The sequence below is a fragment of the Coptis chinensis genome, chromosome 3 (genome assembly GCF_015680905.1).
Source record: "Coptis chinensis isolate HL-2020 chromosome 3, ASM1568090v1, whole genome shotgun sequence".
NCBI lineage: Eukaryota > Viridiplantae > Streptophyta > Magnoliopsida > Ranunculales > Ranunculaceae > Coptis > Coptis chinensis.
The window spans coordinates 81554223-81574442 of NC_141458.1; the positions used below are offsets into that span (position 1 = coordinate 81554223).

The 20220-nt window shown below is 36.3% G+C and overlaps 2 long non-coding RNA genes across 5 annotated transcripts; both read left to right on the forward strand.

Annotated features, from left to right (window-relative positions):
• The first annotated feature begins 5053 nt into the window (after positions 1-5053).
• On the forward strand, positions 5054-9583 carry LOC147511084 (uncharacterized). 4 transcript variants are annotated; one of them, XR_015219187.1, is made up of 5 exons: positions 5054-5194; positions 5754-5811; positions 7195-7382; positions 8596-8642; positions 8862-9583. It is a non-coding gene; the product is annotated as an uncharacterized LOC147511084 (long non-coding RNA). The 4 variants fall into 4 exon arrangements; XR_015219186.1 differs by lacking the exon at positions 8596-8642; XR_015219188.1 differs by lacking the exon at positions 8596-8642 and having other exon boundaries at positions 7199-7382.
• Positions 9584-9711: 128 nt separating this feature from the next.
• On the forward strand, positions 9712-10086 carry LOC147511085 (uncharacterized). Its single transcript, XR_015219189.1, has 2 exons — positions 9712-9849; positions 9959-10086. It is a non-coding gene; the product is annotated as an uncharacterized LOC147511085 (long non-coding RNA).
• The last annotated feature ends 10134 nt before the right edge of the window (positions 10087-20220 follow it).

A 20220-nucleotide genomic window follows, 5' to 3' on the forward strand; every position in this document is an offset into this window, starting at 1 on the left:
GTAGAACAGAAGGAACATTAGACAAGGACAGCAGTAACAGGGAACAACTAAGGCGCGTATTAGGCTGTCTTTAAGGAAAGATTTCACCCCTTCTAGTGATGCAGAAAGGCAGCAGTGGCGTCTTCCTCACAGGATTCAATGGTTTACAGTAGCTTGACTTTGCACTAGAACAAACTACTCTCTAAAACAACAATATAACTCTCTCTGGCGGCTACAAGAAGAAGAGAAGAAGAATAGGGCAGGTCACAAGTTCTGTTTCTCTGGATGGGTTTTGTTCTATTGAAGTACATTCCCTCTATGGACTCACAGTCCTATTTATAGAGGTTAGGTTGGTCTCCTTAACAGATAAGGAAGATAGACCAACTCTTAATAGAACACCGAAACTTGCTGCTCAAGAAAAAAGCAAAACAAGTTTAGGTAATTGGTCAAACCACTACCCACAACAGTAAGCCCAAGCCCAAGCCCGAGCCCTACCCAATGTGGTGGATAACCAATGTGGAACTATCTACTATGCACTAAAGTGGAGAGAACACCCTTTGTTTATCTCCTCCACTTTGCACACATACACACTAGTATTTAGAAATACACAAGAGATTCCAACAATCCCCCACTATTTCAAAATACTAATAGTCCCCCACTATTTTGGAATAGGATATTACAAAAGAAATGGGTTAACTAAATGCCATAGAGAATCGAAAAAACAATGCATAAGATACTGGTGTTTTATAGGCTTGAACCAGTCATAGGGTAATATGTCTTATAATACGTGAAAGTGGTGGATTAAAAAATCTTTGAACCAACATTCCCTTGGTGGAAATTGAGTGTCTTGGATATCATCCAAGCTAATCACCTTAGAAAAGGCATGTGATGATGCTAAGTGGGTTAGCAACCTCTTGGCAAATCTTCCTATTGGCTCTAAACAGTCTCCTGATGTGTATATGTTTTGGAACTGTCTCATTGCAATATCTAAGACATAAAGAAATATGTGCAATGGGAAATGAATACATATAAGTTTGAGATATAACTTAAGGACAGCCTAATACGCGCCTTAGTTGTTCCCTATTACTGCTGTCCTTGTCTATTGTTCTTTCTGTTCTACTCTAGTTGCTGTGTTCATACTTCTATTCTAACAATCTTAAGGAAAGATTTCCCCCCTTCCAGTGGTGTAGAAAGGCAGCAGTGGCGTCTTCCTCACAGGATTCAATGGTTTACAGTAGCTTGACTTTGCACTAGAACAAACTACTCTCTAGAATAGCAATATAACTCTCTCTGGCGGCTACAGGAAGAAGAGAAGAAGAATAGGGCAGGTCACAAATTCTGTTTCTCTGGATGGGTTTTGCTCTATTGAAGTACATTCCCTCTATGGACTCACAGTCCTATTTATAGAGGTTAGGTCGGTCTCCTAAATAGATAAGGAAGAGAGACCAACTCCTAATAGAACACTGAAACTTGTTGCTCAAGAAAAAAAAACAAAACAAGTTTAGGCAATTGGTCAAACCACTACCCACAACAGTAAGCCCAAGCCCAAGTCCGAACCCTACCCGATGTGATAGATAACCAATGTGGGACTATCTACTATGCACTAAAGTGGAGAGAACATCCTTTGTTCATCTCCTCCACTTTGCACACACACACAAGTATTTAGAAATACATTCCAACAGGGGTCACAAGAGAAGATGGATCAAAAAGCAAAGTCATACTTCATACCATGCATTCACTTGGCAAAGTGCCTACCCTAGCTACCCTAGCTAGACCATTTGGAAGTGTGCACTATGGTCACTATGGTCTATGGCTATATCCTCTTTTGATGTTATATATGAAGCCATGAAGGGAGGCCACTATGGTCTATGGCTATAATGCTATATAAATGAGAGGCACCCTTTTTACCCTATTATTTAACCTACTACAGGTTCGCCTACTCTAAAAGGATTTTACCGGAGAAAAAAAAAAAAAAAGTTTGTACTTTAAGGCGCATCAGTGTACATGATTGGTGTGTATGTAGAAGGCCTTAATTTACTTGTCCCTTCCTATCCCTTATTGTTCTTTTCAAATCTTTGCAACTCCCATTATAAATGTATATATATTTATATGGATAAATCATTTAGCAAAAAAAAATCGAAAAAGAATATTGGCTCTCTTGAACCAAGATTATAGCATACACTGGACTTGGACCACTTAAACTTTTCAAAGCTCAAAGCTGAAGTTGGATTGATGGAAGGAATATCCAAGGTTAGTGAATGAAGACAGTGACATTGTACTTGTAATTATGTCAAAGATACGTGCATGCTCAAATGTCCTTTTCCGCCTTGGTAACTTTTATTTGTTAGTAAAGTCAACTTTTTATTGTCGTGTCTGATCATTCTTGCCTTTGTAAGTCCATCCAATTTAAGTAAGATTAAATCTGCTAATCGAAATTCCCATAGCATATCAGAAGTTCGAAATTTATGCCTCCACAAAATGGGATTTTTGTGATATTTGGTTGTAGTGGCCCATTTGCAAGCCTACTGTGCAATTGAGTGGAAGAGGTTTATTATGTTTTATGGACTTCATCTAACGTGTGGTGAAGATCAAGATAAGCGTTGGAAGATAATTTGAATTGTTAGGACTTAAGACCTAGGATATAACGTGTTCGGCTACACATGCTTGATAATTGAATATACACCTTGGTCGGTAGAGTATAATAAGGTTTTCTTATTGGATTCTTGAGATGGATTATCTTAGAGTGCGTTTGGCAAATGAGAGTGGAAACTACTTAGGAATACAATGGAGTTGGTATCCATTGGAATAGAATCCACTAGAATATAATTTGATTCCAACTTACAAGATTTGTGTTTGGCAAACTTTCATAAATCATTGAAATTCAATTCATATTTAAATTTTTGTATTTGGTAGTCACCTAGTCCACGATTCTGTTGGATTAACAAGGGTCTTAGAAGACCAAAAGTGGGTGGTCCACCAAGGATTCTATTTAATTCCCCTCAAGTCCGATTCTTGGTAAACAAACGCACCATTAGCTTAAAGATATGTATTATGACTAGGGAATGGTTATATGAACTCCACATTATAGTGACCCCAAAGTTATTCCACTCCTAAAAGTAGACTTAAGGCTAATTGTTTGTAGAGATATACATCACATGATGGAGAGCACCCTTACAAAAAATCAGCCCAATTGAATATGTTTAACCTTATTAAAGGTTCTTATGAAATTAAAAAAATATGAGCCGTTGGATAATTTCATAACATTCTATAATATTTTTGACGAGGTTGTACATATACATATTCAATTGAATTGATTTTTTGTGAGGATGATCTCTATTATGTGGAGAACATCTCCACAAAAAATCAACTACTAATTCATTGTATTTAGGCAGTGGAGTAACTTTGGAATCATTTTAAGTGGAGTTCATATAAACATCTCCGAATGAGACTATTATCAAAGAAATCATTATTTTAAATATGGTACTCGCTACGAGCACCTTCCATTTTGTGTTGGGCATACTAAAAAAATGATTTATTACAAGTTTGTCATTGCCCTAAAATACATGTTTTGTGTTGAGCACCCTCCAACTGCATCACTGGTAACATATTGCAACCTCCTATTGCCTTTCCCCCCTATTTCAAAATTTCCAAGTCCTTAACAACAAACACAATTAAAAAGGTTGATTTCAATTAAAAAAAACACAATTACATCAATTAAAATACACATAGAATATAAATGATTATATTACATGAGATTTCATTACATTGTTCCACAAATATCAAATTTAACTGATAAAAGTTTGAAATATCCATATTAATTGTGTTTTTATTTAATGTAATTGTTTTTTTTTAATTGAAATCAAAGTTCTATTAATTCCAAAAATATATCCTTGGACGACCTAGACAGATCACTCTATAATGCACTAAATTGATGTGGTGGAGTCATTTGGAACTAGGCTAACTGATGTGGTAGCGTCGTTCTAGGGTATATGTCAAGTGACTTGGTGGAGTTAGTTTAGAAATGTCTTTGATTTAGGAATTTAGGCTTGGGGCAATCCCATAAAGCACTCCCAAACGACTCAACCATTTCACTTTTTGGTGCATTAATTTGACCCCATGCATGAAGTCATTCAAATGGAATTCATTCTACAGTCTACACATATACATCGTTTAAACCACATTCCAGCAATGTGGTGGTGTCAGTCCAAAAGCGTGTTAGAATTTTTATGCTCCAAACGACATTGCATCATCGTTCAAAACCCAACTTCAGCGAGAGAGACTTTAAGCTGCAAATATAGATGCCAAATTCTTCCATGAAACTTTACAAGCAAAAATCCGTAAACATAACATATAGACCTCGGGTGACAAGCTGACATGCATAATAGCCGGCAGAGGTAGCACATAGATGATAATTTTCAACCATTCAAGGTCGGGGATGTAGTTGTAGTTATTGTCAGTAGCCGCTTGGTCATTGAGTTCTCATTTTCTGAACCATTCTAAGCTTAGTACTCCTATATCGTTGATTCAGCCTCTCTTCCTTTTCAGAAGGAGTTATAGGCTGCTTTGTAAGAATAATCTCGTTTGTACTATTTATACTCTTCTTCATCCACGTTTCTTCCTAACTACAATTAATATCCAGCTACAAAACTCTAGATCACTTTTCACCCACATCCCAGAGACATTAACAAGGAATAACACAAATGATCGAGTTTGTAAATTTGTTGGCTTTAAGTTGTGTAGAGTGTGGTTGCCAAATGGAGATGGGCCTAAACTCTGAAACACGAAGGGAGGAAGAAGGGTATGAAAAACTGGTTCTAGCCAGTTACCCGGTTTTATTTTAAGTTGTTTTTTTTTTTTTGTAGGGGTAGGGGGCCCCGAGGGGGGGAGTGGGTATGGGCCGGGTCTGCCCAACACAATTTGGGGTCTGTCAACAGTAGGACTCTCTAAATCTTCCTATATGAGAGAAAAATCTGGGGTCTGATGAACAGTATTTTTCACGACGTCACAGGGGCATTTTTGTCTTTTTGTTATCTCAATGTGAGGGTATTTTAGTCTTTTAAAAGTATAAGGTATTATCTCCACGGTTCTCGAACCCTCTCCGTGTGTGCGATTTCACCTTCTTCCTCTATCTTCAATCTTGGACCGCTACATGAAGGAATATTCATTTTAACGTAAAAGAAGGCAAAGGTTGTTACTCTGCTGGTACTGAAATAAGGTAATATCTATTTTGAAGGAGTTTAATCAATCGCAACATATCATTGAACTAGGTAAGAGAGGTTTGACCATGAATTGAGATTTATTATGGAATTCATACGGGTTGATTGATGCTTATCAAATCAGGCTCTGATTGATTCTTTCATGGAAATCTGGATTACATTTAAATTTCGCTTATCCTGAGTTCAATGAATCTGGATTACATTTAAATTTCGCTTATATTGTTATTGCCACTCTTCATGAATCCTCAGCACCTTTTTGTGCAGGCTGGTGTTTCCAAATTGGATACTGCTTTGTCTATTATTGTTAACAAACTTGATCTAAAGCTTTATGGTCTCAATGATAAGCTGTCCAAATTGTTATCTAAAATTTTGATCATATCAACATCTTTCGCGCTTTCTAGTAATCATTGTTTTATGGTATGACTACGGCTATAACACACATACTCAGCTATAAATATAGTGATTTCTAATATATATAAGTTGAATAGATGTTTGTACGACTTGGTGATTCATAAATTGATTGTCTCGAATATCATGAATATGTTTTGTCGTCTACAGCTGCAACAAAGCTATATCTAAATTTGCAAATTCTAGAAATTGCGAACATCATAAACAGGTACTTTTCTCTTTGAACTAGAATCACGACTCTTTAATATACCAACCCTGTATTCGAGTTGTTAGTCTGGTGGGAATAGTTAACTTTTGATTGTGTATGTGTCCTGTTTTTTGCAAAGAGAGTGACAGTAAATGCATGACATATTATATTTTGATCTTCTGGTGTTCTTCACATAAATTATATATATTGAATACAACTACTTTTGGATTTGCCATACATACCTGTGCTAAATTTATTGTTCCTTAGTCTTTACTAAATATTACTTCTTCTTTTTTTATTCTAATAGTTGTTTATTTAATAAGATACATGGGGACTAGGAAGCTCTTTGGGGGAGAATAATGTACGGAGGAGTTGAGGAGTTGTTCTCAAGAGAAATCTAGCTAACTTGATAAGAGCATGGATTATAACAAGATAGTGCAATGAACATCTTTACTATATAAAAAAAAAATGCGGGGTCAAGGAACATTACTTTTGGTGTAGGTCCCATGGGTATTTTGGTAATTTCACTGCCTATTGGGGGGGGGGGGGGGGTACTTTATCAAAAGGTATTATCTTGACCCGTCTCGATTTTTCCTCATATTTTGGTAATTTCACTGCCTATTGTGGGGGGGGGGGGGTACTTTATCAAAAGGTATTATCTCGACCCTTCTCGATTTTTCCTCTCGCTTCGTCTCCCCCATTCACATTCACTTGAGCTTCCATTGATTACTCTTGATTTTCAGCATTCAAAGTAATGTTGGATAATAACTTCATCCTTTAGTTTCACCCTTTGGCTGAGAGGTCTCAAGGTTTGAATTTTTTTTTCTCAATAATGGGTTTAGTTTTTTTTAAAAAAAATTATTTTAGTGTCATTAGAGGTTTTGTCGAGGGCAGGGTTCAATTGATCGAGAGAAGAGGAACATAACGACCTAAGCCAAGTAAGAGGAAGAAAGTTATAAAACTTGGACTGAAATTGAATCCCTGTTGTGCAAGTAACAAGAACAAGCCCTTAAATTTTCCATCAAAACCGATTACCGGCACCGAAAACCAGGTTAGCATTGCCATGAGGTTTCAACGTAACTATTTGTAACAATTTCTTTGAGTAGAAATTCATGGAATGATTATGAGGATAACTCATTGAGTCTTGCTCCAACTTTTATATTCTGGATCAGTAAGGAACCAAGCAAGTAGTTGGATAAATAGTTAGAGGCTTACTTTGGTATATTTTTATTTATGTTTTATGGGTTTGCTACCTTGCGTTGGTTTGCCACCTTGCGTTATACAAGAAAACATTTGTAGAATCTTCCACTTGATCGTTTTGCAAAAAAATTAGTTAAGCATTTTCTCAAATCACAATTTTGGTTTCTGTTCTTTACAAAATTTATTGATTTGCAAAGAATTTAGCCAGGGCTAACTCTATGTGGCACTCTCAAGAGGCGTATCAAGACACATGACCAAGGTTTTAGTAAAAAAGGGGAACCAACCAAGTTACTTGGGAATTTTCACAAGAAATGTCGTCTACACTAACGTGTTCTCCTCAATTAACTCCAAAGCAAATGATGTCTATCAGAGGTTACTGTCTTCTTTCTACCGTAAGTAGCTTCGAAGCTTTTCTGTATTTATCAAAAAATTCCTATGTTCATAGCTCTTATATACAGATAGTGTGTTGTTGTTGTCAATTTATGTTATGCATAAATAATATGGTTGTTTTGCTGTTTTTAGATATATAATCACATTCTTCTTTCATGTGTTACAAACTTCTAATAGGCAACAACAAAAATATAAACCTCATAATGTACATGTGTTTAGTCGTCCTAATTTTTGCAACCTCCAGCACTAGCTCTAGCAAGTGAACTATTTATACTTTTTTGGTTAACAAAATCCATTTAGCTTACTAGAAACAGAGTTGTTCCATGCACCATCAAGGTATCGATACAATGTTTCTACCTGTCAAGTCACATACACTTCTTTTATTTTATCTTTTATATTTATTTTATTTTTTAATGAGCCGAGTTGCGAAAAATTTAATTACTATTACTTCTTAAAAACTTTGATCCAGCAAATGGGTTGTGCAATGGAACAAGGCTATTGTATGCTCTATCACAGGGAGTATGCAGAATCTCAACTAAAATTTTAGTTAAGAAAGGAGTACTAGATGGATATACTGGAACATTTAGTAGGAATATTTTTTACAAATATGCCCTCTGCTCATGCCGTTCACACATACATTCTTAGGTAGACACCTTCTTACAGTCATAATTAATCACTGATTTTCTTACCTTTGTAAATATATATATATCTAAAATTTCTATTGTCATTAATCTTATTGCACATGCCCATATAACCAAAACTTGTAGCCTGCATGTATCCTGGTATGTATATACTACCTGTATGTGTCTTATTAATCTCCTACTTTATATAATGTTCTCACTGTGTATCTGTTTCTTCTGTGCAACTACAGCCACGTCTATGATGTCATTGTTTCCTATGAACTTCTGAGTTGATAGATGCTAAATGCTTAGATACGGAGGCAACTACTTGCATGCTTGAGTTTTTTTTATAGGTGTTAAGCGATTACGCTATTTTGAGACATATCTTGATGAGTAAATGTTTAACTGCAATTGTTAGAACACATGCCGATGAACCATGTCCATATACCACATTTAGATTGATATACACATCGAGGCTCTAGCAGTTTTGGCTCTCTTCAGAGTTTTTTCACGTTTCATCAAATTTTTAGTATAAGCAACCTACTTTGAGAACATGGGCAGAAATTGAGCTTGGTTATGGTCTTCCTGACATCAGGTTAACAAGACAATGCCTTGAAGCTCCTGAAGCTTGCAAGGTTTGACGTAAGAATTCTTTGGTTGATTAGTTAATACTTTCTTTTGGATCATAATTAATAAGTTGATATTTTAAATTACACATGATAACATGTTTCTTTTTCTTGAAAATCTCATATGAGAAGGACCTTGCTGAAGGTAATTCCCATGTCCCCTACTATTTAATAATGCAATTGTGTGTGTTTGTTGTGTGTTTTGTTCGGAGAATGATATGTGGTGTTGTTTCAGGTTGATATAATTGATTCACTACCTAAAGTTCGACCAAAAGTAGAAGAATGGATTAGGAATGTAGTCTTGGATAAAAGGCAATGCAATGATGCTCGCATTGTGTGTTTGTCTCATGACAGTACTCTACCTCAATCTGTAACTGACAAAGAAGGCTTGCAGCAGCTATTGCAGATATACCTCTCTGGCCTAACAAACATGACATACCCACACCTTATTAGTGGAAGTCGTCATCCATTTCGGGCACAAAAATAGGTGCGAATTATGCAAAGGTGTTTTTATCAATCCCCAAGTTTAGCTCAAAATTTGTTTATCCTTAGGGCAAGGGTTGCTGTTAACCTTCCTACTAAACTAAAGGCTGCAATATACGTGAAATAAAGTGGATCCAAGCTATAAGAGACTTAATGGCAAGTAAAGGGTTTTTTTTTTTTTTTTTTTTTGTGATAAGCAAGCAAAGAGTTTAACCTTGTGAGAGTCCATCCTATATGGAATTACAGGGTCATTCTAGAATTGCTTTGGCCGCTTCAATTTTTTGATATTTTTCTTCTTTAGTTCATTTGGAATGAGAATAAAAGACTAAATCAGTTATAAACAAAGTTGGTAGCTGGTAAAATATGCCTTGGGGAAGAGGTCAGAAATGATGTATGTATAGCAATATGATTTTCTGTCAAGAATATTTCTAAGAAACTTATAAATTTTTGGAGTAAATTTATGTGTTCTTTATACATTGTTTTGTTCTATATACATCGTTTAATTAACTCTTTTGTATATATCGTTTTTCAGCTCTCTTAACTGATCTTTATCTATAACTTTGTGAAGATTTAAACTTAGATTGGCACTTAACAAAATCATCACTGTCTTCTATTAGGATATATAGAATACAAGTTTTAAAATATATACAGACTTGCACCATTTTATATGCTGGTATTTAGTACCTTAACAATTGTTCTTAAAATATCCAGTTTTTTTTCAAACATTGTACCTACGACAGGTACAGAACCCTTAACAATTACATGTCAAGCAGTACTTCTATACATGATCTTCTACATGGTATTCTACGTGCATCGCACGTGCATGATGTTAGTGTTTATAAGAAGCAGTGTATATATGTTATTTTTTCACAAATATAATAGTCTTTTCTCACAAATAATCTTTTCTTATAAGTGGGAATTAATCAATGACAATCAATTTCTTTTTGCGGCAAAATCATTAGTCTTGAACTTTATTCTTGCGAGTCAGGAACACTAATTGGGCTTGACTCATGATTGCAGATGAGGCTTGTCAACCAAGCCATGGGTAACCCTGCAATTTGTATGTATGGCATGTATGTATGTACGTGAAGATAATGGATATGATGGTGAGAAAGAAGCTAAGGCACGAATTCAAGATGCAGACGTGTAGCTAAAGCAACAGAAATTCAAGACTGCAATCTAGACAGAGATCAGCAGTATTACCTTCAAAGCGTGAGCAGGAAGAGTAGCAAATAGCGAAATAGTTCCTTCTAAGTTCTAAGCAATAGCAACAACGAACAAGCAAGAGTGAACTTAATAGTTTATACAAAGTAACCAAGCCGTAACGAAGATGAGATACAAATAGTGATCAATTAACACACTAAACATAACTTCTATGAAGTCTCAACGGATTTTTGTGATATTGTCGTTGAGTTGTTTGTGGGCATAGACTTGGATCGCCTCATCCAAGTTGAAGCCACGGAACGATGAAACCTGCATCGAAAAGATCCGTTGTGAGTAGTCGGAGAGCAAAGACATTGACCCTGCTTTGGTGAAATCGTCGATTCTCCTTTACTGTCTTTAGGTGAGTTTGCAACATCAATGGTGCCTGGGGAAGCCATCTTACTATAGTTCTTATGGCTCGTGAGTGTGAACGTGTACAAAGTTATATGAGAACAAGAAAAATAACAACCAGCTCACAAGGTAGGAAAACAAGTACTTCACAAGTAAGCAGAGTTTGAGGAAAAGTACGAGTTATAATAGAATGAGATTTATCTTCCTAGGTTGTGAGGTCAGCAATCAGGTTACTTGGTCATGTGGTGCATTGAAAGATGATCCAAGCCGATAATCGAGATTGATTGAAGGAAAACGACGATAAGAAAGGATTGACGATTGGGATGTCGTTTTCGATTGAGATGAAAATTTGGGTCGTCTTAACAATGAAAAATCTGACGTGGGTGCAGTAGTTAGCCACACAACCTTACTTCGAAACCTCATCTCTTCATGCAACCACTCACGTCACTACATGATCCACCTTCTGGCGACAACACGCGTGCCCGGTCGCTGAACTCTTATGTGGAGTCTAAAATAAAACAGAATGCACCCACAAAAATTTCGATATAAAAATCATGGAATCTGAATTAAATCGTTTGTAATACACTAGCATGCACACGGTGACACGAAGCAGTTCTTAAAAATGGCTTGCTAAGCTATAAAATTACGGGAATATATAGCACTAAGGCTGTATTTGTTTACTGGCAAATCTCTAGTGGAAAAATATATAAAAGATTTGCCAGTGTTTTTCCACTAGACATTTGTCAGGCAAATTTCTAGTGGAAAAATTTCAGTTTGCCAGTGTTTGTTTACAAAAATTACATCACCTGGCAAATGGCATTTGCCAATTTTGTCAATGTTTGTTTTCATGATTTTTTCTTGTGGCAAATAATATTTTATATTTTTATTTTTTTTTTTTAGTTTTCAAACAATTGTGCAAGAAGAATCTCAAGATTTAAAATTATTATTTCTTCATTGATTTTTACCATACCATTAGTGGAGTTGATCGAACATCTCCAAATTAGGGACTAGGGAGGGAGTAAACTTATATCTGAGAGTATACCATATATAATCGACATGATTCTCAAGTTAAAATATATAGACGCAATACTTGGAAGTTCACTTCAGACTTAACAAAAGAATTGTTCCTAGAAACAATTTGTAGAATCCTTTCATCCATCTTCCAATTTTATATAAGTAACGATACCAAAATAAATAAAAATGAACAGACGTATACATCAACTTGCGTGAGTGAAGTGTCTGTGTGTTCACGTCATCATGTGAATACATCAAAGACAGTGGCCAGCCCTTCCTCCGCTCGTCGCGAAAGGGATGCAGGACAATGTGCTGATAAATCACAGTGAACAAAACTCTTTGTGCCATTTCAGTTAGGCATTCACCATAATGCTACAGCCCTACCGAGAGAGCTGAAACAATTGAAAGCACTATTACTATGAGAATGAAACATTCTGAAATGAAAGCAAACATGTTACTGCATGCGCTATAATACAAAGAGGACGATACAAAAGTTTACCCTAGCTGGAGCAGCAGCAGCAGCATCACACACACCAGTCACCACCAGTCCACACACCAGTCACTACCAGTCCACACACTCCATCACCAGTCACCACCACACACAGCAGTCACCACCAGTCACTACACACACAACAGTCACCACCAGTCCATCCACACACACACACCACCACCACCGCACACACAGCTGTCACCACCAGTCCACACACACACACACACCAGTCCACACAATGCCAGCAAGCACAAACACACACTCCCATAGTCATGCAAAATGCAGAACCACATGCACGCATACAACCATACACAATCACACTGCCATAAACAAACCTATGATAAGAAAGAAAAAGGATCCCAGTGGATTTGAACCACCATCACCTGGGATACATGAACATGTACTCCAACTCCCAAGAGCTCTCCCATTTGAGTTAAAGATCCATTATGTATTTTCTAAGTTGAATACAAAAACATACAGACTAACTGTTAAATTCCATATTAGTGGTGATGCTAGGAGAGTTATGACATTAATATATTGAGAGAAACCAAAAAGAAAAACAATAGAGAATAATAGAAATTGATTAATTGAGAGAGAGATTGATTAGGGTTAGAGAGTGTTCTTAGTTATTGTTCTCTATCCAGAGTTATATATTTATACTAACCTAAAATATGATAATAGAAACTACTAGATATGGATGTCTACACTTATAGAAACGTGGGACTTTATATATAGGACATATTCTAATACTGACATATTCTAATACTCCCCCTCAAGCTGTAATGCCACAAACTTGCAAATTACAGCTTGAATACATGGCAGAAAGAAAATATAAGAATACAGCTCCCCTTTTTGCATAGAATCGCTTTTAGTTGAAGAACTCAAACAACTGTTGAGACGAGACGTTCTGGAAAATGAAACTGTCGGTGTAGACAATGGCCTAACCTGAAAACTGAATTTGTACCACAGGCACAAACTGGAAACATAACACTTGTGTGATGACTGCAACTTGAGAGATGAATCTAAATAGTGCAGTGATGATGTGACTGCAACCTGAGAGATTGATGAAAACTGAATAGGGCAATTATGATGTGACTGCAACCTAAGAGATTAATATTGAGTACTTAGTACCACTGCGACATGAATGAATCAAAACCTGAAAAGTTGAACCATCAACGACAGCAGCATATGAGAAGCTCCTCAATAAGAGGGCTAAAACAGAAAACCGGTGAAACACCATAGAACTTAGAACCATGACATGAAATGGAATCAAACCCTTACAAACGAAAAAACTTATCAACCAACCAATAATCAGGAATTCTACCAAATCATATTAGTTAAGACGAGAAGAAACTGTTGTGAACAGTGCGATGAACAGAGGAAGATGGAAAGAATAATTCCTCTCGAGATAGAGGACGTGTGCCCCTATAATACTTTAAACAAACAACTTGAAACATATAACAAATACTTTGAACTGAATAAAACACAAACTTAGGTTCTTCGGAGGTCGACGCTGGCCAGCTCGAGATAACATAAAGTGTAGCGCTGGGCTATGCCTATGGAGAATAATGACAGCAACTGCGAGATATAGAGATGAGGGCGTGCGCACCTTGACGAAGACAATCTTAAGCACGTGCTCGCCTTGATCAATACGGAGACTGAGAGATTATCTGGCTTTCGAACCATGGAGAATAATGAGACGAGAGATTGCGAAACCTTGAAAAGTGCCTTGAATATGACGATGGACAGTACCGGTGAACAGTAATGATGAATAGTACTTATGAACAATACCGATGAACAATGTCGGTGAACAGTAAATCCATCCAGAGAAAGATTTAAACTTGAATCGAGATAGAAGAACTTCTTCTTGTGAGAAAGATTGAAACTTGACTTGAATTGAATACTGAAAATTGAAAAAAAAAATTGATTTTGATTTTGATTTTGATTGTTGGTGAAGGATTCCTCTTCTAGCATACCACTAAACTTTGATTTGAACCTGACACTCTGATACCATGTTAAATTCCATGTTAGTAGTGATGCTAGGAGAGTTGTGACATTGATATATTGAGAGAAACCAAGAAGAAAAACAATGGAGAATAATAGAGATTGATTAATTGAGAGAGAGATTGATTAGGGTTAGAGAGTTCTTAGTTATTGTTCTCTACCCAGAGTTACATATTTATACTAACCTAAAAGGCTAAAACATGATAATAGAAACTACTAGATATGGATGTCCACACTTATAGAAACGTGGGACTTTACATATAAGACATATTCTAATTAATATTGACATATTCTAATACTAACCCAACAATTTCTATTAGATAAATCGAGAATTGTGTCTCACAACACCGTATGTCTGCCTCCCACCATTATGCTCACAAATCACAAATCACACTTCACACCTCTCTTCTTCTTCTTCTTTAAACAATGAGACCACCATTTAAGTTATTTATACCAAACCATACAATTTCTATGATAAAATTTAGCACCAAATAAACTCAACGAATGTGAATCAAATAAAATGAAGAAAAACATCAATTATAAAAGAATGGTCTAGGAAGTCACATGAGCTTGCACAGTTTTTCAAGAATGTAAACGAATTCGTTCTAGAATATCATATTGTCATTTTCATATTAAAAGGCTTCAAATGTAAATGAATTCGTTCTAGAATGTAACTACTGCCTTCAAATTAAAAGGCTTAAACTTTAATTAATAATTAAAAAAAAAAATTGAAAGAGGTTAGATCGAGCTGAGAGAACTGAAAGAGAGAGAGAGGTTGAGAACTGAAAGAGGTTAGAGGAGTGAACCAATCGAGATGGAGGAGAGAACGTACCCGGAGAGAGAACCAGAGATAGGAGTGGCGGCTATGAGAGAGTGAGAGTGAGAGAAGAGGCCGATAGTTTGGGAAATAGGGTTGGCAAATTTTCTTGCGTAAATGGGAAAATAACCCCTATTTTCTCACTGGCAAAAAGATTTTTTGGGGGGGGGGGGGGGGGAGGGAGGAGGTGGAGCCTATTTTCCCGCTTCTCATGGGAAAATAATGACAAATCAAGATTCTATTTGCTAGTACTCAATTTCGTAGCCAAACGCGGGAAAACTACTGTTTAAGTGGGAAAATATCATTTGCCAGCTTGGTTTGCCAATAAACAAACACAACCTAATTTGTTTTTAACTCTATGTGTATATTCTAGATGAAAATTTTAAACATGAACTGGGCCTACTAATCCAGTAGGAAATATATTTCACTGTTAGCAGTCCACCATAAAGTTATGCTCCAACACATATTACAAGCCCACGATGTGAACTAATGCTGCCATTGGCAAGCCCATGGATTAGGGGGAATTAGCGATACCCCCCACATTTAAAGATCTCTTTTGCGATACCCCCCATATTTGAAGATCATTTGCGATACCCCCCACATTTGTAACTTCCGTCGGTCAACAGTTAGTTGACCGAGTCAAACCATAAGAAAAAAAACCCAAAAAACTCAAAAAAAAAAAATTTTTAAATTGACCTAATTAAATAGTGGAGGTTACTAAAATACCCCTCCACTAAAAGAAAAACAAATAAAAAAAAAAGGAAGGGGAAAAGAGTGGTCGTGAGTTTAAGGAGAAAAACACAAAGGGTGTCGTGCGGTCTCTAGTTCTCGATCTTCAGTTGACGGTAATGGCGAGGAGAAGAAAGAAAATAGTTAACACTCTTAGTAGCAGTGATGAGCAAGATTATTATGACAGTTTTAGTGAAGATTGTGGTTGTGGTGAGAATGGTTGTGGTTGTTTTGAATCGACTAATATTAGCGAATTAGTGAAGGTTGTGGAGGTGAATGGAGAAACCGAAGGTGAAAGTAAAGTTAAAGGCTTTCATGGAAGTTTATATGATAGAATTAAGGGTCCAGAATTTTATCAACCAACCCTAGGGTTTTTCTATAAAATCAAAGAAGAAACACCGAGATTAACTGATCCTAGTTTGGTTGATATGAAAACAAGTTGGAGCAAAGTTTTGTAAGTATTTTCATATGATCAAAAGTCTCTTTTATGTAATTGTTATCACAAAACCATTAATAATATGTTAACATTTATTTTTGCAGTGAGAAATTCAAATTGGATTACGAGACAGTACAAGACAGAAATATTAGTGTGCATTACCGTGGCAACTGGAGTGCGACTCCTAAGGTTGTTGGTGTTTGGACTGAATCTGATTACATAGGAGGTAGAAATTTTCTACTTGAAAATGTTAGTGTTGAGTACATTTTCTTTGATAATTTTCTACCGTCATTTCTACAGTCACTTCCAAATCCTTATGGATATACCATTAACATAGTGGATGATCCTATTTTTCTTACAAGGGGAGTAATGGTCCTTTTGGCAAATGATAGTGATTGTTTGATGATGATGAGAGAAGCAGATATCGATGATACTGGGTATGTAAATGTCTTTATTACTTTTGAAGCTATTGTTAGGGTGGATGAACAACCTGGTGTATTCTGTACTCCACCGATTAAGAGGGAAAAGAAGAGTAATGTTGTAAAGAAGAGGAAAAGAACTATTAATTATGAGAAAAATGATTTGTCAGAAGAGGAATTGGATCCAATTCCAGATTTGGCGGAAGATGTAGTTCCAACTGTGGTTGTAGAAGAATTTAATGAGTTGAACCCATATAATGTCAATATTGATCACATTGATCTTGAAGAAGTTTATAGGTTTGAAGAGTCTGAAAGTGAAGGATCTAAGGGATATGAACCAGTTTATGAAGATTTTGTTGAACAAACTCAGGAATTAGTTGATGAAACAAAGGGTGAACTAGTACCTACACAGATGGAAGTTGAAGAGCCATATGTAGGCATGGAATGGTCTACATTGAAATCTTGTAGGACCTATTTGAGGTCATATGCCATTGCAAATAGGTTTGTTTACAAGGGGTTGAAGAATGATAGAGACAGAATTAGAGTTAAATGTAGGGGAAATGAATGTACATGTTGTTCTATGCTAGGATAATCAAATCAAAGAAGAGTGATGGATTTACTACTAGGTGTAATAAGTATGAAGGGCAACATAGTAAGTTTAAGAACAGGTTGGCTGATACTATATGGGTTGTTGAGAAGATGTTGGATACAGTGAGAACACATCACAAGGCTTATAAAAGAAGATGTGTGGAACAAATTTGGTGTGAAGATTTCCTATTACACGGCTTAGTATGCTAAAAAAAAATTATGGAACTGGTAAATGGTAACTACGAGGAGAGTTATGCAAAAGCTCTTGAAATGTGTATCCAAGTGTTGAGAAGAAATTCGGGTTCTGTGGCTAGATGCTCAAGAGATGACGAAACTTTTCAATTTAATCATGTGTGCATTGCATTTTCAGCTAGTATTAGGGTTTAGGGAGGGATGCAGACCAATAATAGGACTTGATGGTTTCTTTCTAAAAGGCAAATATGGTGGTGTGTGTTTTAGCATGGTAGCTTTAGATGGAAACAATGGTCTATTCCCAGTTGTAGTGTTCATATGCAGAGAAAAGAATAAAGAGATATGGGGAACATTCTTGGGTATTATGCATGAATACTTGTCAGACAATGAATAGAACCTCACTTTCATGTCAGATATGTAGAAAGGACTTAAGGAAGTGCTTCCTCTAATCTTTCCAAGAGCAGCTCATCGATTTTGCTTCAGGCACATGTACAAAAACTTCAAGAAAGAGTACAAGGGAGGCAAGCTATTTGAGGAGTTGTGTTGGGGGGCAGCTAGGGCATATAGGCTTAGTGATTGTAATAAGATCCTTGCTGACTTGGAGAAGCATGACAAGAATGCAGTTGATTGGTTGAAGAAGAGAGATGTTACGACATGGTATAGATCACATTTTTGGAGTCATACAAAATCAGAGCATGTGACTAATAATTGGACTGAGAGTTTTAACAATTGGATAATGGATCTAAGGGACAAGCCAGTGTGTACATTTGTGGAGGAATTGGATTTGATGTTGATGACTCTTATGAGGAAAAGAAGAGCTAAGGCAATGGAGTTGGACATTAATGATATTGTTCCTAGGGTGAAGGCAATACATGCAAAACAAGAAAAATATACAACACTACACTTACAGATCTGCAACAGATACACAATTTACAGTGTTTAGTTCACATGGTAGTCGATGGTTGGTTAACCTAGATAGGCAAGAGTGTGAGTGTAATGTATGGCAAATTAATGGCATACCCTGTATACATGCTGCTTGTGTCATTAATCAGAGGAGATTGCACTATGCCAGGTAACTTACATTTGCATTCTCACTTCAATTTTTCTTTTGGTCTTCCATTGTCTTACTAATGGAGTTTTTGAACTTGCCAGCTACTGCAGTGAATACTTAACAGTGAAGGCATACATGAGAACATATAGTAGGTCTGTCCTACCTATACCCAATGACAAAGACTGGGGTCAAGTACTTATTTATTGTTTTTAACTTCAATTTTACTCTTGAAACACATGTGTATAACTAAACTAATATCAATAACATGCAACATCCAATCATTGAAGTTCTACCACCACCATTGGACAGACCGGCAGGAAGACCAAAGAAAAATAGAAGAAAGAATGCAGATGAGAGAACAGAAACAATGGAGGGACAAACCTCTGCAAAACCAAAAGCCATGAGAAGATGCAGCAAATGTCAGTCCACAAACCACATTGTAAAGACTTGCAAGGGCTTTAAGTAAGAAGGAACAAGAAGAAGCTAAGGCAGCAGCAGTAGTTAGTGAAGAACCTGAAAGTAGTACTGCACCAAGGAAGAAATCACAGTCCAGGAAGACTAGTCAAGTTGAAGGTGGACTAAATTCTACTTCACTAGTTGAGGAAGTTCAAGTTGAACCTCCAGCAACCATGTGAACATGTCTTGTTAGTTTGTTAGTTTGTTAGTTTGTTAGTTTTAATTTTGCAGAGTTAGTTTGTTAGTCAGTCCCTTGCTTTTGTGAAAGCTACTGATATAACGAGCAAGATAAAAAATGCAGTGAGTTTTTTATCTAAATATTGCCTTTTGCAGCACGAGTTACTTTCTTCTGCCTATTCTTATCTGGGCAGGGCCGTAAAGCATGTTAATAGTTCTGGGATCATATTGCTCTGTACTAAATTTACAATTGCTACAATTGCAGGCAAGATGAATGACTCATTTCTACAATTGCTCTGTATTAAATTTATTTACCAAATGGATAAGCCAGAGGGAAACTGCAATAGCCAGGGTGATGGTATTAATAGTGTTGTGAATTCTAGCGAATTGATCCAAGTATTTAGTGTTTGAATTGCATGATCATTTGTTTAAACCAAAAGAGAAAAAGGAGGAATGGTATTGGCTTAACCAATACAGAATTGTATTGCTCATCTTGGAATATATTGAAAGAATACTAGAACTTGTTAGAAGCACTAACTTAATTCTTTTTTCAGTTTGCAGTTGATGTGTCTGAACTATAGCTTCACCTGGTATTGAACTTCAGATTTTACATTGAAAACAAAAAAGAGTTACTTAATAATATCTCGTCTTATTCCAAGTGATGTAAATTCTGGATCTATTTGCGTATCCCATAGGAGAAATGTATGCGCTGATTGAAGTCTGGTGTCTTAATTCTTTGCTATTGTTTTTGGCAATTTTCTGGAACAATGGAAAAGAAGACGAGAGCCAGCGAGGCTCGACTACGCTTCAAATATGGCTTTTAACTGCCTCCCTTAGTTCTTGCTATTCCTTTCCCAACCTTTTTTTTAACTAGGAATTAAAAAAAAAATCTGACAGACTCACCATTTCTGACATAAAATTTTCTGACCGACCATTTTCTGACAGACTCACAAATTCCCAAAGTAAGGATGATACATATTATATACCATCCATTATTTGAAATGCTACATACCATATATCATCATTTTGAGCACCATTATCACTTGGTTCTCATCATTCTTACTAGAAGTTTTGGTCTGCTAAAGTAAGGATGATACATACCATATATATCATCCATTCACTACAAGAAAACAAGTTTTACGCCACGGTCCAAAACTGTAGGAAAATGGTTTTTCCCACGGTTT